This window comes from Arachis hypogaea, chromosome 10 (assembly GCF_003086295.3).
Source record: "Arachis hypogaea cultivar Tifrunner chromosome 10, arahy.Tifrunner.gnm2.J5K5, whole genome shotgun sequence".
NCBI lineage: Eukaryota > Viridiplantae > Streptophyta > Magnoliopsida > Fabales > Fabaceae > Arachis > Arachis hypogaea.
In genome coordinates, this window is record NC_092045.1 from 31,246,752 (window position 1) to 31,264,319 (window position 17,568).

At 29.9% G+C, this 17,568-nt stretch overlaps 1 long non-coding RNA gene across 1 annotated transcript; it reads left to right on the forward strand.

Annotated features, from left to right (window-relative positions):
• Positions 1-7,709: 7,709 nt before the first annotated feature.
• LOC140175481 (uncharacterized) lies at positions 7,710-8,382 on the forward strand. The gene is made up of 2 exons (XR_011866294.1): positions 7,710-7,976; positions 8,087-8,382. It is a non-coding gene; the product is annotated as an uncharacterized lncRNA (long non-coding RNA).
• Positions 8,383-17,568: the final 9,186 nt, after the last annotated feature.

The following is a 17,568-nucleotide window of genomic DNA, read 5'->3' on the forward strand; positions in this document are numbered from 1 at the left end:
TATTATTCTTGAAAAAGAATGAGGAATAGGGTTTCAATGCAACACTACAACCTCAACTCACCCTCTTCCTTCATCAAGAGTCCCTTTCACAGTCTCAAAACCATTGATGCCAGAACCAGTGACCCTTCCGTCATTGACCACATCGCCGCCCCACCTCAGACCTACTACCGTCGTGAGTGCTGCTCCACTTTTCTTCACTTTTTCTGCATTGAATTCAGGCATTCACAAATAGAAAATAATAAAACTTTTCATGTGAATGGAGTGGCTTATTCAGAGGCTAATTATTTCAACGGTGGCGGAAGAATGTTGTAAAAACTTCTTGTTTAATTTGTTTGTTTGAATTTAACACTATGAAAATTTGACCCCCTTATAATGACGAAGGAATAGAGAATTAGATTTTTGAAAAACGACGTCGTTTACTTGTATTACTGTTAGGTGTTAACTAAATTTGTCACGTCATTTTTTTGATGATGGAAATGGATGGAAGGGCCAACTTGAGATACACGTTAAAATTTAGGTATAATTTAGATCAATTAAAAATTCGAAAATTAAATTGAATCGGAATCAAATTTTAGAGATTATTTTGAATATTAACTCATTTTATCGTGGTCAAATTTATCACGGTCTAAATTTGTATGGTTAGAAATGGTTATTATTATTATTATTATTATTTGTTGAAGGCAACGATTGTATGTGTATAAAACTCATTATAGGAGATATTTGTCTTAGTGTGATTGGAACTGTGATTTGACACTAACAAGTATTTGCATTTTTTTTTCGTGTGGAAGAGAGAAGAGTGTATCTCTCAATGATATGAGAAGAGAAGTATTTAACTTTGTTATGGGAGCTACAAATCGGAGGCTCCGATTTATTTTATTTTTTTCTCAAACAATCACAAATCGGACCGTCCGATTTTTATTTTAAAAAATAAAGAAAATAAAAAAATACAAAACGGACCATGCGATTTGTAATTTTTTTTTCAAACAAATCGGATCTTTCGATTTGTAGTTTATTTTTTTCTTCAAACAAATCGGACTGTCCGATTTGAATAAAACACCATATAAAAAAAACACCAAATTTTCCAATAACAATGTATTACACATATATTTAACCAATATAAAAAAAATTAGCCCAAGTATTTAAGTATTTTATATTATAAGTAGTAAATTTTAATTTAAAACATAAAATTTTTAAACATTCGTATGTTAGGAATAAGCTAGAATAAGAAAGGTTAGTTAAGTTGATAAAGGAAATTAGTCTCTGTTTCTTTCTTGTATAGACATAGGAACACTTATTTAAGCTTTAAATATTTTTTTAGCCAGATAAATTGGATAATTTTTAATATTAAGTATTACAATATTTACATTACACATTTATTCACACAATACAAAAGAATTTTTTTTTAATATTTAGTGCATTCACCAAGATTTAAATTCAAATACAACATTAAAAAGTATATAAATTACTACCTGAATTAAGACCTTAACTGCACCCAAATCCTAATCCTAAACAAGAGATCACATGCACAGCTCAAAACAAAAAAAAAAAAAAAGAGAGAGAGAGACCACACATGCATTATTGGGGCTAACTATTTGGAGTATTTTGATATTCGTTTTTAATAAGAAAACAAAAACGAAACTGGTCCCATTTTGGAACACATGAGGTTTTGGTGGACCAACACCATATAGTACCTTGGTGTTATTAAGTTTTTTATATGCGAGACAAATTAATTAATTATTTAAACATGGACGGAGCCAACGGCTTTTGCATCTTTTCAAATTTGTTGCTAAGCCACTCAATTTGTCACTTACTTCAAAAGCAACTTACACAAACCCAACCTTCTTCCCACATGTTTATTCATATATATTTATATAATTATATTAATAATGTCAAGCTCATGATGGAATCCAATATGACAATGAAATTTGTCGAGTGAAACACAAGCCTTCACTCATTTCTCGAGTACTTTGCTGGCAAAACCCATTGCAAGAATTGCAATAATGTAACAAAAAACATAAGATAAATATCAAGCAGACATAGTTCCATGATTCATGTTCATATATCATATGTAAACAACTACTTTTTGCTTTTTCCCACTCTAGATAAACTAACACTTCTATGATTCTATCTATTATTCCGTGTAAATATACATTTATAAGAAGTGGGTGGATTTAATTTAATATCAATAATTAATTTAAAGAGGTCATTATTATTAGTGGTATGCCTGGTTTTCACATTTTTATTTATGGAGTTTAATTAAAAACGGACTTTGTTAAATAGACAATGATTTTTGTAAACAATGTGAATGATAGATTTTAAAATTGATCCAATTAAGTAAAAATATACTACATCCCTAAATTATCCACCTAAATTTTAATATTAGGATGACCATCCGCACACCTAATAAATTAAACATACGATATATCCATTATTCACATTGTTTAATATTTTTATTGTCTATTTATACTTTTCTATTAAAAAATTAAAACTCTTGTAACTAACTTCAGTTAATTTTTTTAACTAAAATTTTATATTCACATTCTTTCTTCTCACATTCAATTCTTTCTCCATCCTTTCTTCCACTGTATCACTATTTTGGTGGTCACTTTTTGACAATTTTTTGTCGATGGCCACTTGCTAATGACAACCTAAATTATAAAATTTCAAAATGACTAACATCATAGAAGTTACTAAAATTAAAAATTTTCACAAATTTAATATACATAAAATCTTTAAATTGCAAGCATGCAAATCCAAAATTTCTATTAATATACACATAAAAAAATGAAAAAGTTCTGCATCCATGTATTTTTTACATGATTCTTAACCAAGTAATTTCCTCCACACGTGTGTTTCTCACCCCTCGCTCGTTTGTCATACACGCGCTACATATAACGTGCTGCAACCTAAAGCTTTGTTCAATGTAAATCTTCTGCTACAACGTAAACCTTCTCCTCCTCCTCCTCCTCCTCCTCCTCCTCCTCCTCCTTTTCTACTCGCGTTCTTCCTTATTGATCTGCATTGCCTTCGTCATTCTCTTTTGGTCGCGTTCATCTTCTCGTTTTCTTATTTCGATCTGGTTACGTTGCATTTATCTTCTTCCTATTCTTCTTCGTTTTCTTCTTCGATATGCATTTCTGAATCGAAACAATAAATGACTCAACTTCAAATCAGGAGAGCAATTTGGATTACTCTTTTAAAACGAATCAAACTGACAAAGTTTGGATTATTCAATTTTGAATCGAATTGAATGGAATGCAATTGCTAATTTGAATTGAATTAAATGGACGGAGGTGTACTGAATTGAATTGAATTGATAATATGTAAATTGTAGGGAGAGTTATTTGAATTTGATTTTATATAATGGATTATGTTTCGTTCACTTAGTACTATACAATTGTTTCACCATGAGCACTGTGTTTGGTTCACCATGAGTACTGTGTTCGGTTCACCATGAGTACTGTATTCGGTTCATTCTGTCAAAAGCTGTTTGAATTTGATTTTGTATAATGGATTATGTTTCGTTTACTTAATACTATACAATTGTATTGTGTTCGGTTCACCACGAGTACTATGTTTGGTTCACCATGAGTACTGTGTTCAGTTCACCATGAATACTGTGTTCGGTTCATTCTGCACTATTCAAAACTCTTTTTTCTCACATTCTACTGCTTCTTCACCAGAGAGAGTGAAGAAGAAAAAGACAAAAAAATACAGCAGCAACAACAACAAAAGAATGAGATAGGGTTTTAGGGTTTATGGGTTCAGGGTTCAGTGACAGGGGTTCAGTATGTTTCAAACTTTCGGTTCGCCTCGTATATTAATTTCAGTTCACCGTGTTCATGGTTGAGGGTTGAGGGTTTGGGGTTCAGGGTTCAAGGTTTTAGGGGTTTAGGATTTACGGTAGGGTTCAGAGTTTAGGGTTTAGGGTTTAGCATTCAGGGTTTGTTCACTCAATACTATACAATTTTATTGTGTTTGGTTTACCATGAGTACTGTGTTCGGTTCATTCTGCACTATTCAAAACTCTTATTCCTCACCTTCTACTACTTCTTCACCAGAGAGAGAAGGAGGAAAAGATAAAAAAATACAGCAACAACAACAACAAAAGAATGACGATAAGGAGAAAATACGTGAAGAAGAAGGAACGCGAAAAAGGAGGAAAAGGAGGAACGCGAAGAAGAAGGAGGAGAAGGAGGAACGCGAAGAAGAAGGCGAAGAAGAAGAAGACACTCCGTGCGTAAACGAGCGTGAAAAGAAGAAGAAGAAGAAGAAGAAGAAGAAGAAGAAGAAGAAGAAGAAGAAGAAGAAGAAGAAGAAGAAGAAGAAGAAGAAGAAGAAGAAGAAGAAGAAGAAGCACGGAAGAAGAAGAAAAAGTATGGGGGAGAAGAAGCTTTGGGCAAGAGCGATTTCGTGTGTGTTGGGCACGTGTATTTCACATTTCATTTAATGGTATTAGATTTTTTTGGTGTTGGGCCAACTTGATTACATAGTTACATGGATGTATAACATCCCGTAAATAAAAATTATATTTACAGAAAAGACTAAGATAATTTCCATAAACCACTCACCAAGTCCGATTCATTTATGTTAGGTTAAATATCTAAAATTATAAATCCCTACACCTAGGATACATCCAAAGATCCACAAACAATCCAAATGAATATAAAAATATCTAACAAAAAAAATCCAAAATAAAAAAAATTATAGAGATATTTATGTTGAACATCTAAAACTAAAAATTGATTATCTAGTTTATTTTTTTTTCCATCCTAGGAGGTCTACTAGAGAGCGACGACCTTCAACGATGTTTTTTTTAACGAGCATGTGACATTTATTGATGGATATGTGACTTTGACAGATGGGGGAGAACCTAAATGCTATGCGAAAGCTATGAAAGGTGACAACAATAAGAAATGGTTTGATGCAATACAAGATAAAATGAAATCCTTGCATGATAATCAAATATTTGAGCTTGTGAAGTTGCCAAAAAGAAAGAAAGCTTTGCAGAACAGGTGGGTTTATAAGTTGAAGCATGAAAAAAATTCTCAATGTCCAAGGTACAAGACTAGCTTGATGGTCAAGAGTTACAGACAGAAAAAGGAGTTGACTATAATGAAATCTTTTTACCGATTGTGAGAAGATCTATTTTGAGTTTGGCTGCAAGTCTTGATTTAGAGATAGAGCATATGGATGTGAAAACTACTTTTCTTCATGTATGTATTGTTTTATGATAGTCAAAGTGCTATACATCTTGGTAAAAACTCTACTTTTCATTCTCGATACAAACATATTGATGTGAGGTATCATTGAATACGTGATGTTTTGGATGCTGAGTTATTTGAACTTAAAAAAGTTCATACTTCATACTGATAAGAATGGTTCTAATATGATGATCAAGGCATTACCAAGATGGAAGTTTAAAGTTTGTTGCTCAATCGCCGGATTGGCGGTTACTTCCACATATTTGTGAGGGGGAGATTTGTTGGGTTATTTTAGCTCCCTTCCTATGTGGAGAAAAAGTTCAAATATTAGTATCCAAATCCATGAATAGTTGAAGTGGCTGAGGTGAGTTAGGATTGAGTGAAAGAGGTCTCATTTGTAAGAAAAACATGCACCAAACACCAGAAAGAAGAGAAGAGAGAAAGTTATTGTGTTGCTGTTAATACTTGTTGCGAATAAATTTATTGTTGTTCCTCTAACTTTTACAAATAAAAAATTGTGTTTTATTCCTATCACATGTAAAGTTCCACAGCCGCATCATACCAGATCACGACCGCAGACACTTTTCTTTTTTATTTGAATTTTTGAATAGCCTAACAAATTTTTCTTTTAGCTTTTTATCCCCCTATTCGATCAATGATCCTTTCAAAATCTATTTTTTTCATCTCCAATATACTTTTTTTCACCCTTCTATAGCTATTTCCTTCATCACTTCATTCTCATTTGCTATATTAATTATCTCCTTTGAAGGTCTGTTAGACCTTTTGCACACGTTTCAACTTACTTACTACGTTCTACATTCTACATGCCTCCATATTATCCTTGCTCATTGAACAAAGCTCAATATATAGATGTTACTTTCATCTATTGATAGTATTATACCCCCTTTTCGGCATCTTTTCTATATATATTTTTTTTTAACTTCTTTCTCATTCTATCTCTCTTTTTTTGCACTATTCACAATATTATGATCTCCCTTACTGATAAAATCATCCTTTAATTTATGTCTTTCAATTTCAAATCTTGGCGCCTTTAACTGGCTAGAACATGATCCTTTTGCAAGAAGAGCTACGTTGTTAGTTTTTAGATCCATGATCCTCCTTTTAAGTCTAATCCTTATTAATTTTTTCTTATTAAATTTTTTATTACATCCATAAGGCCTATCTAGTAAGTCCATGCATGATTCTTCTACTATCTGTCTACCTCCTCAATTATCATGTCATCTTATTTTATATATTTTCTATTTAAACATGATAATTATGGTAGTTTTTCAAAAATCACTATAATTACTAAAAACAATTTACTGCTTTAACCAAAGATTTTTTGTAGTGGTGGTAGAAAACAGAAAAAAAAAATTATAGAGATCTGATGGGTAAATATGAAAAGAGAAAAAATTACTTTAAAAAAACAAGAAAAAAAGTTGGATAAAGTTGCAAAAAAAAGTTGTTTTTGCGTACTTCCTTTTTGATATAACATAATTTTGAGGGACTACCATGATATGATAATATTTTTCTTATAATCATTAATTCCTTTCCATTTCTAGTTACACATGTCACATGTGAAAAAATAAAAACGATGAAACTACGACATTTTCAAAAGTTCAATTTGATTTACACCATGATCGTTACAGGTCATTTGCATTCAGTTTTCTCTTTAAAATAATGTGCCTAAAACGTCCTCAAAAGTAAAGTTTGCTGAATTCAAATCAAAGGTCACTACAATAAATAAAGGTTTTCGTAATGGTCAAAAATCATTGCCATAAATAAAAAACCGTTTCTAAAACTTTAGACAGGGTTTAACAACGGTAAGACATCACATCACATCTATTTGATACCTACAAAGTAACTTCTTGAATAGTTGATATTAGTTGAGCAATGTTGAAATACAAAGAAATTAAATAAACACTACAAAAATTACAGAAATTAATTTTTATATTGGTAGAATTCAGATGTAATTCAAAACTCACTTAAATATGGCGCATATCATTTCTCACTCTATCTCGTAGAGAATGAGATGACAGTAGTCACATGATATAAATATGTGTTTGATTTAGCTTTTGTAAATTAAAGTTGAGTTCAATTTGATTACACTAAAATTAATTTTAATTAGAATTGAGTTTGTTTTTACGTGATTTATATTTAGATATTTTAAATAAAAAATAACTATAATTGATAAAATATTATTTGAATAACAATGATTAAAATTATTTTTAGATGTGAAATTATTAAAAGAGTAAAAATTGGATTAAATTTTTAATATTGTTTTTTTAATACTTTTTATATTACAAAATTTTAAATTATAATATATTATTATATAAAATATTATCTTAAATATTATATTCATATTATAATAAATTATATATAATATTAGATATATATACAAATAATTGATAATGTCTAATAATTATAAATTATAATAATAAATGGTAAATAAGTTTGTAAAATTAAACAAAAATAAAATGATGGAAGGTGAAATAAAATAAAAATGAAATCATTGCCAGCGGATTTGGTGTAGGTCTTCCGCTCTTGAAGTTCCGAAGCTGCAAAAAAGTTCTCCTATGCTGCCCCCCAAGTGACAGAACTGGCTGCTTGGGGACCAACCTCTGAGCAGCATCCTTTATGGCAGAACCCAACTGGATGGCTCCAGAATCAAATAATTCTGCATGGAGGAGATTCGAACAGCTCTCACACATCCTATGCCTGAAGGTTTTCAACCAGTCTAGTCATTCTAGGAGGACTCTGCAATACCTGCTTGTATGTCATCCCAGTCTCACTTGCCCTCGAGGACTCAGAACCACTTTTCATCATCCCTTCAGTAGCATTCCATTGGTCAACTGACATAGCTTGCGTCCATTTTCTTTCAGGAATGAAAAAATCCTAAAGTCCCATGGCAAAAGTCTGCTCTCGAGTAAGAGAAAGAGTGCCACGAAAACCCAACTATCTCATTCCTACCTTTTTCGAAGGGATGAAGAAGGAAAAGAAAGGTAGTTGAGAGAATAAATTTTGTAATTAATTTTTAATGGTAAGAATTGAAAACAAAAGCTACAAAACAGTATTAAAGGTCCTCCATTGCCACTGAGTTATTGTGTTTCTTGTTATTCTATGTGTAAATTATAATATATATAGATATATTTTATCAAATAATTTACTTCTATTTAATTTATTTTAATTTTAGTTATAAACTCACTTATTTTTAAATTAACTATATTTTTATTTAATAATAATTATAAACTCAATTTTTTTAATAATTATATAATACCTATTAATATTATTTTTTTAATTGTAGTATATAATAATATAATATATATAACATCACTTGTTTATGGGCTGTGAGTTTACTTGACAGGTGTGGTGTCGATGACTATCTGATTTTGGGAGATTGTGGTCTATACCGGACTCACTAAAGGAACACTTTGAGAGCTGGATAGGTGTCACTCACAATAAAAGAGACCACAATAAGTGGTTCATATGTTATTTTTTCGGTTATTTGGAACATTTGGCTAGAGAGGAACAGGCAGATTTTCAACAACACGGAAGGAGATGCTGAGGAGGTGTTCCATAAATCTGTAATCTGTTATAGAGAATTGTGTAGTTTAGATCCCCGTTGTTGTTGATGGTAATGTCGGAGATAACATTAGGGACAATTTTCTGTTCTTGTCTTTACAAGTTCCTTGTTTGTTGGATTCTTTCCCACTCCACTATTTGTGTTGAGCTCCCTTGTTAAAAAAAATATAATATATATAAACTAATTAATAAATTATTAAAATTTAAAAATAATAGTTACTTTAATATAAAAATAAAAAAATATTTATGATAGAGTAAAATTAATAAAATACTTATTGTTTTTATTCCATATTATTTTAGAATAGCTAGATATTCTTAAAATATTAGTAAAAATATGTGTTTTAAATTTTAATTTTAAATTTTTGACTATTTTTTATTTTTTATTTATGTAGGACCAGGTCAATCAATTCAACAAGTCACCAGTTGAATCAATGACCCAATAATTCAATAACTTGACCAATTTAATTACTAGTAACTATATTTCAAGCGTACGTTCATATTTTTTAATACAAAACCAAACATACACTAAATTATAAGGAGTAATAACTACAGCTTATAATTCATGATTTGAAGTTGAAACACAAAACATAAAAGCCTCTCTATTTCTATCATTTAGTAAAAGTATGATTCACTCAAAAAAATGTGAGCTAGATAATTATTTTACTACACTCAACTTTTATATATAATTGAGAGAAAATGATAAATAGATCCTTGATCTTTTGAAATGTGGATATTTAAGTCTTTAAAAATTTAGATACATCAATTTCTCATGTTCACTTAAAATCTATCAAATTCAATAATTCAACAAGTCACCAGTTGAATCAATGACCCAATAATTCAATAACTTGACCAATTTAATTACTAGTAACTATATTTCAAGCGTACGTTCATATTTTTTAATACAAAACCAAACATACACTAAATTATAAGGAGTAATAACTACAGCTTATAATTCATGATTTGAAGTTGAAACACAAAACATAAAAGCCTCTCTATTTCTATCATTTAGTAAAAGTATGATTCACTCAAAAAAATGTGAGCTAGATAATTATTTTACTACACTCAACTTTTATATATAATTGAGAGAAAATGATAAATAGATCCTTGATCTTTTGAAATGTGGATATTTAAGTCTTTACAAATTTAAAACTACATTTAAGTTTTTTAACTTTTTAAAAATTTAGACACATCAATTTCTCATGTTCACTTAAAATCTATTAAATCCAATAAAAAAATCAGACATGACTTCCATTATACTGACTTAATTGATACGGATGTATACATAAGAAAATTTTTAAAATATGACAAATTATATTTAGAGATTGATGTGTCTAGATTTTGAAGAGGTCAGAGACTTAAATATATTTTTGATTTCTCAAGTACTTAAATATCCGTAGACCAAATAATCAGAGATCGATTTGTCCTTTTCTCTATAATTTAAAATAAGTAGTTTATTAATTCTTTGTTAACAATTTGATTAATATATAATTTGAATAATATATTTTAATAATAATATTATTTTTTTAATATATATATATATAAAAGAATATTTTAAATTAATTTTAAAGAATTTTTTAATTAAATAATTTAATTCTTAATAAATTTGTATCACTAAATTAGTATCTAAAATTATATTACATTAGACAAATCAATCTTCAAATAAGATTGTTTATCTATAACAATATATAACAATATATAAAGTTAATACAAAAAATTGACCATGACTTTGGTGTTCAATTCTTTTGAACTATATTTATTCTCTAACAAATTATTTTATAAAATAAATTATAAGGACAAAATAGTCATAAAATTTATTTTAAAAAGTTCAACAACCTCCCACTAACATAAAAGCAATTTTTTTACTCTTATAACCATGATAATATTTCTCTCAATAAAAAATGTAAACTATCTGTAAATTGTTAATAAATCAGTAAATGGACGGATATGAATATCAATGTCTTTACATTTTTTCACTATATTCATATTTTGTTTAATTTCATGTTAGTTTTAGTTTATATCCTTTGTTTTATCAATATCTTCACATTCTATGTTAGTTTTAGTTTATATACTTTTATTTTGAATACGCTGTACTCTTATCAACAGTTTGATTTCATTCTAATTATTCTATTTTTTGTAATCTCTTAAAAAAAAATATACTATTTTTATTCTTCATGTACTTTTCTATATTTCTCTTGTTGTTGTCTTTCTCCTTTCTTCAACATCCTCTATCGTCTTTCATTGTCTCCCTATACTATAGTGGTAAATTTTATTCGATTTTGCAATAGCTACTACTTTCAAGCATAATTTTTACCTACATTTTTTTTCTCTTCGGTTACTTATCTAATTTATAATTTCAGACATTCGTCTATCCTTTTAATTTATTTCCAACTTTTTACGTAAAAAATAGTACTATGTTTTTTCTCTTATCAATTTGATGTAGAAAGAAATAATTTCTTTTTGTCTTATCAATTTGATGTAAAAAAAAATTCTTCTTTCGATCTGATATATGTTCTTATTTTTGTTTATATGTCTTTACCTATCATCGATGGAATGAAGAAGTCCTATAAATATTTTGTTAACTTTTTTTAAAATTATTTCGCAATAATATTTTTTAATTTTTAAATTATTAATTATGTAGAATATTATATTTAAAATTTGAGTACATAAATATTTACTCAGAAATTAAATTATCAATTTTGTTTACCACAATATCATTTATTTTGCATATTGGCTAAGTTATTTAATTGTTATATATAAAAGACGCAAGAAAATTTGTACCTACCAAGTTGTTAAAAATATTGAGATATTAATTTTCTAAACTATCTAAACTATTAATTATATAGAGTACTATATTAAACATTTATTAATTTTTTAAATTATATTACAAGAAAATTGATTAATTTAATATTATTCATTTATCATATAATTAGCATGTAAAAGATGCAAAAGAACCTTTGCTTACTAATGGTAGAGTGAAAAATTATATTTTATTAATTTTTTTATTTTTAATCTATTTTATATTAGATAATATTATTTTTTTTATTGATTATTAGATTGACATATAACACAATAAATATAGTAAGATAAGAACTTTGTAATTTGATTTTTTAAATAATATGACAATCTAAGATAAAAACTTTGTTAATTAATTTTGTTAATCTCTTTTTTATTTTTAATCTATTTTACATTGGATAATATTATTTTTTTAATTGATTATTAGATTGACATTTAATATTTAAACGTGACAAGATAAAAGCTGTATTATATATTTTTCATTATTTCAACTTTCATTATTATTTTCTTCTCTTTATTTTTCTATGTTATGGCCACGTAAGTTTTAATTTATTATTTTTCTTATATATATGTATATATATATATATATATTCTGTTTTAAAAATTATTTTATTCTATTAGATTTTTTAATTTATTTTATTGTATTTTTCTTTTACTTTAAAAATTTTAGTGTCTAAGAATTTTCTTCTGTTTAAACAATTCCAACTATATTATCAAAAAGTAGTTCAAGAGAATAGATTTAAAATTTGATAATTTATTAAGTCTAACTGAAATAAACACATTGAAATACAATAAATAGAATCGTTAATTCAATATTTATTAATGGATAACTACCAGAAAAAAATATTGTATAAATAATAGAAATAAGTTGATACTATACAAGTTAATTTAGACAGAAAAAAAATATGTAACAAAAGAAAGATATAGATTTTCACCTTTTGATATGTAGTGCAAAGATAATATATAATATAATAAACAATACATGTTTTGATATATTAGAACACGAGACTTAATATTACCCTTCTATGGAATTCCTCTGCCTCAATAAAAAAACTAATATCATTTAGACTTAATGTTTATTTTTGTGCTTAATAAAAGAACTAATATCATTTAACTTTAATTTTCAACCTTTAAGATAAATGAAAAGATGTAACTTTTATGTATTAGATAATTTAAAAGATACTTATTATATAGGAAGTTAAAAATATTATGAACTTAAAAAATTATTTAATAATAAAATTGAGTTTGTTCAAAATCGTAGAGAGATAGAAAGAGAAAGAGAAAGTTAAAGCTTTCTAACTAATTACAAAGAATCACTGCCATCAAAGCTATTAAATTTAAGTGTATTCAGTGAGGATTAAGAAGCAAAACAGAACGATAAATCTAAAAGTTTTTTGTCTCTCTTTATATAGTATTTCACTTTAAGTAACTATATTTAATGGATAGTATTCAATGATGAACAAAATAATAAGCAGATTCGCATTAGATTATGAAAATTAATATCATCCTTATTATAATACGATGGCATTATTTCAAAAACAGAAAAGCTCTACATCCATGTAAAAATTAGATGGATGTTATCCAAGTACCTTCCACTACACGCATTTTCTCCCACCCACATCCTCGTTTGTTTTACATGCACCTCATATAAGGTATATAACGTAATCCTTCTTTTGCGTGATCAACCTTTCTCAACGTAAACTTTTCTATATAACGTAATTCAAGTACCTTCTTCTTCTTCTTCTTCTTCTTCTCTGTTCGCATTCTTGTTGTTGTTGTTGTTGTTGTTGTTCTTCTTCTTCTTCTTCTTCTTCTTCTTCTTCTTCTTCTTCTTCTTCTTCCTCCTCCTCCTCCTCCTCTTCTTCTTCTCCAAACTAATTAAATTCATTGTTCTCCTCTATTCACGTTTTTCTTCTCTGCATTATGGATCTGGATTGATTTCAACGTAATTAGCTTCGTCGTTCTTCTTCTTCTTCTTCTTCTTCTTCTTCTTCTTCTTCTTCTTCTTCTTCTTCTTCTTCTTCTTCTTCTTCTTCTTCTTCTTCTTCTTCTTCTTCTTCTTCTTCTTCTTCTTCTTCTTCTTCGATCTGCACTTTGAATTGAAACAATGAATGAATCGACTTCAAATAAGTTGAATGAGTGCAATTTGGATAATTTTTCTAAAACGCATCAATTTGATGAGATTTGGATTATTGAATTATGAATCAAATTCAATGGAATGTAATTGCTAATTTTATTTGAAGTGAGTTGAATGGACTGAGGTGATCTATATCTGAATTGAATTGAATTGAATTGATAATATGTAATTGTCAGTAAGTGTGAGTAACTGTTCGGTTTGGGAAGTACTATAGAGTTGTTTCACCATGTCCATGTGTTCGGTTCTATATGTAGAAAGGAGTAAAAAAAATAAACGAATATATTCTGTTCTGTTCCCTAAGCACTATATAATTGTTTCACCATAATTAAGATTTCGGTTCACCATAATTAAGATTTCAGTTCACCATGCAAACCAGCTGTGTTGTGGATGAAAAATTTTGTCCCAAAGGTGGGAATGATTTTCAAGACACTAGAAGAAGCTGAAAAGTTCTACAAATATTATTCCAAACTTGCCAGTTTTTCTATGAAAATAAGAAACACGACTCGAGACAGAGACCAGATTAAGAATCAACTAATTGTATGCACCAGAGAGGAGAGGTGGAAATCCAAGATATCTCCAACTTTGAAGACGAACTCTTCAGCTGGGTTAAATTGTCTGGCAAGAATTTATGTACACATAATGAAGGATGTTGGTCTTTGGACAATTTTCAAAGTTGATTTGAATCACTCACATCCTTGTTGTCCAGACCAGGCTGATATGCTCAAACAACACAGGGAGCTTAGCATGTTTGTGCGTCGCACCATTGAAACCCACGAGGAAGCCGAAATTAGATCGAGCAAAACTTACCAATCATTTATCGCAGCAGCTGGTAGCCACCGTGAACTAGGTTTTATTGAAAAAAATGTCAGGAATTATATCACAAGGAAAGTATGGAATATTTTCGAAGAAGATGATGCCAAAGAATTTGGGAAGTACCTAGTAAAAGTGAAAGAGAAGAACCAAAATTTCTTCTTTGAACTCAACCTTGAAGGCGATCACTGCATTAAACATGCATTCTAGGCTGATGCAAGAAACATGGCTGCATTTGAGTATTTTGGAGACGTGGTTTCATTTGAAATCACGTATAACACAAACAGGTATTGAGTTCATTCAACTATATTTTGATATTCAGTGCATCTATATATTTTGGTTCACTACAGTCTGCTTGTTATTTATGCAGGTACAATTTTGTTTTAGGTTCTTTTGTGGGCATGAATCACCACGGACAGTCGACACTTCTCGGATGCACACTAATGAAAAATGAGGACATCCAATCATTCAAATGGCTATTTGAGTATTGGCTACGTTGTATGGGAGGGAAGCCACCAAAAGGTATTCTTACTGATCAATGCACATCGATTCAAATCACAATTGAGCTGTGCATGCCAACAACAATTTACCGCTGGTGCATCTGGCACATTATGAAGAAGATCCTAAGCAAATTAAACGGCTACAAGGGACACAACAAAATTGAACAAGAGATGAGCCATGTTGTTTGGAACTCGTACACAAAAGAAGCATTTGACAGAAACTGGATCGATTTCCTCAGAAAGTACGGCCTCGGAGGCAACAAGTGGCTTTTAGGTAATTGAGATTTCAATTCGAACTATTTCATGCTCATATCTTTTTTTCTCAAAGCATGCACTATTTTCGGTTCACCACACCTTATGGGTTTAGTTTGTTTTGTAGAGTTGTATGAGGATTGGCATATATGCATTCCAGTTTACTTGGATCACCACTTCTGGGTCGGGATGAGAAGTACACAAAAGAGCGAGATCATGCATTCATTTTTCAATAATTTCATCACACGGAATATCTCGTTGAGATAACTCATGAAGCAATACGAGAGAGAATTCGATGTTGCAGATTTTCACACCGTGATACCGTGCACAACAAAATCAGCAATAAAGGCACAGTTTCAGCATGTATATACCCATGAGAAGTTCAAGCTCAATTCAGAGGTAAAGTGAACGGTATCACAAGATCAACGCATTCCACCCCAGGTTTCACAACATATGAAGTCATAGAACAGGTTTTCAACTCCACATTCAACAATTTTGTTGTCACTTATGACACAGTATCACGAGATGTAAAGTGCCATTGCTTGCTGTTTGAGTCTAGGGACATATTATGCCGCCATTCCCTAAGCGTCCTAAGCTTTGAGGGAGTGGATAACGTGGCACCAAAATATATATTGGAACGCTAGAGCAAAAACATAAAGAGCATGCATACACACATCAAGAGCAGCCAAGATGAACCTCTACTGGAGCCGAGAAGTAAGAGATTTGACGAATTGGTGTTTCGGTCACACAATATATGTGAATTTGCATCCGAGTTTGAAGAGTTGACCGAAATTCTGCACCGAGCATTTGACAAGGTCATGGCGGAGATGGAAGAATATCAAGAGAGAAGCAAAGGAAAAAGTTTGTTAATCCATAAAGAAGCGACATTAAGCAATGTGAATGACCTTCAAAGCCCACCACGTGTCAAAACAAGAGGTCGGCCCAAGAACAAACTTGGATCAAACCTGGAAAAAAAGATCTCAAATGCCATGAAGAAAAAGAAAAAGACAGATCCAAGCAAGATTAAATTGACTTGCTTTTGATTAGTTAAAAATTCAATTGTTCATTTTGCTGATATACAATTAATTATGTCTTTTGTAGTTGAATCTTTTAGACTCTGGATCATCGATTCAGTCAAGCTCCACTCTTTATAATGCACCAGATATGAATTATGTAAGAGAGGATTGTACAAGTTTTAGTTTTTATTAATGTAAATTTTTGTTCACCCATGAGCGCATTTCGGTTCACCATGGTTATAGCAGGGTTAATTTCTGACTGTTGTTAGTCTTTAATGAATAGTCACTTTTTTTGCGAAATTCTATATTGATATATGCAATTTTTCGATTTGTCTAGTGTATTAATTTCTAAGTTGAATAATTAGAATTTGTTTTGAGAAACGGGAATCAAGTGTAGTGCTAGTTACATTTTCCGTGTGATTAATTAAACAAAAATTATTAAAAAAATCTAAAAGAGTAACATAAACATTTTTAACTTACATTGGTGGAGTTTTAAACCTCTTTCTTGGATGGATTTTCAGGGTTTAGAGTTTTGGGTTTAGGGTTTTAGGGGTTTATGATTTATGGGTTTAAGGTTCAGTGTTCAGGGTTCAGGGTTTAGAGTTTAGGGTTTAAGGTTTAGGGGTTCAGGGTTTAGGGTTTAGGATTTAGGGTTTAGGGTTTTAGGGGTTTAGGGTTCAGGGTTTAGGGTTTAGTGTTTAGGGTTTATGGTTTAGTGTTTAGGGGTTTAGGGTTTAGGGGTTCAGGGTTCAGGGTTTAGAGTTTAGGGTTTAGAGTTCAAGGTTTAGGGTTCAGGGGTTTAGGGTTTAGGGGTTTAGGGTTTAGCTCTCCAAATTTCGGTACAGTGTGTTTGCAACTTTCGATTTGCCTAGTGTATTAATTTCTGTTCACTGTGTTCTTTTGGTGTTTGTAATGTATTGGTAAATACAGTTATTGCAATCACTGAGAACCTGGAATAAAACAACAGCCAGATAGTTCCAACAGATATATAAATTAACATCTCAGATGAGTAATCCATCTTGAATCAAATATAAATATTAACATTTGATACATACATTGATATTAGTTTAGGGTTCAGGGTTCATTGTTTAAGGTTTATGGTTTAGGATTTAGGGTTTAGGATTTACGGTTTAGGGTTTACGGTTTTGGATTCAGGATTTAGGGTTTAAGGTTTAGGATTTAGGGCTTAGGATTTAGTGTTTAAGGCTTAAGATTTAGGGGTTAGGGCCTAGGGTTTAGGGATTTAGGGTTGAGGGTTTGGGTTTAGGGTTTTA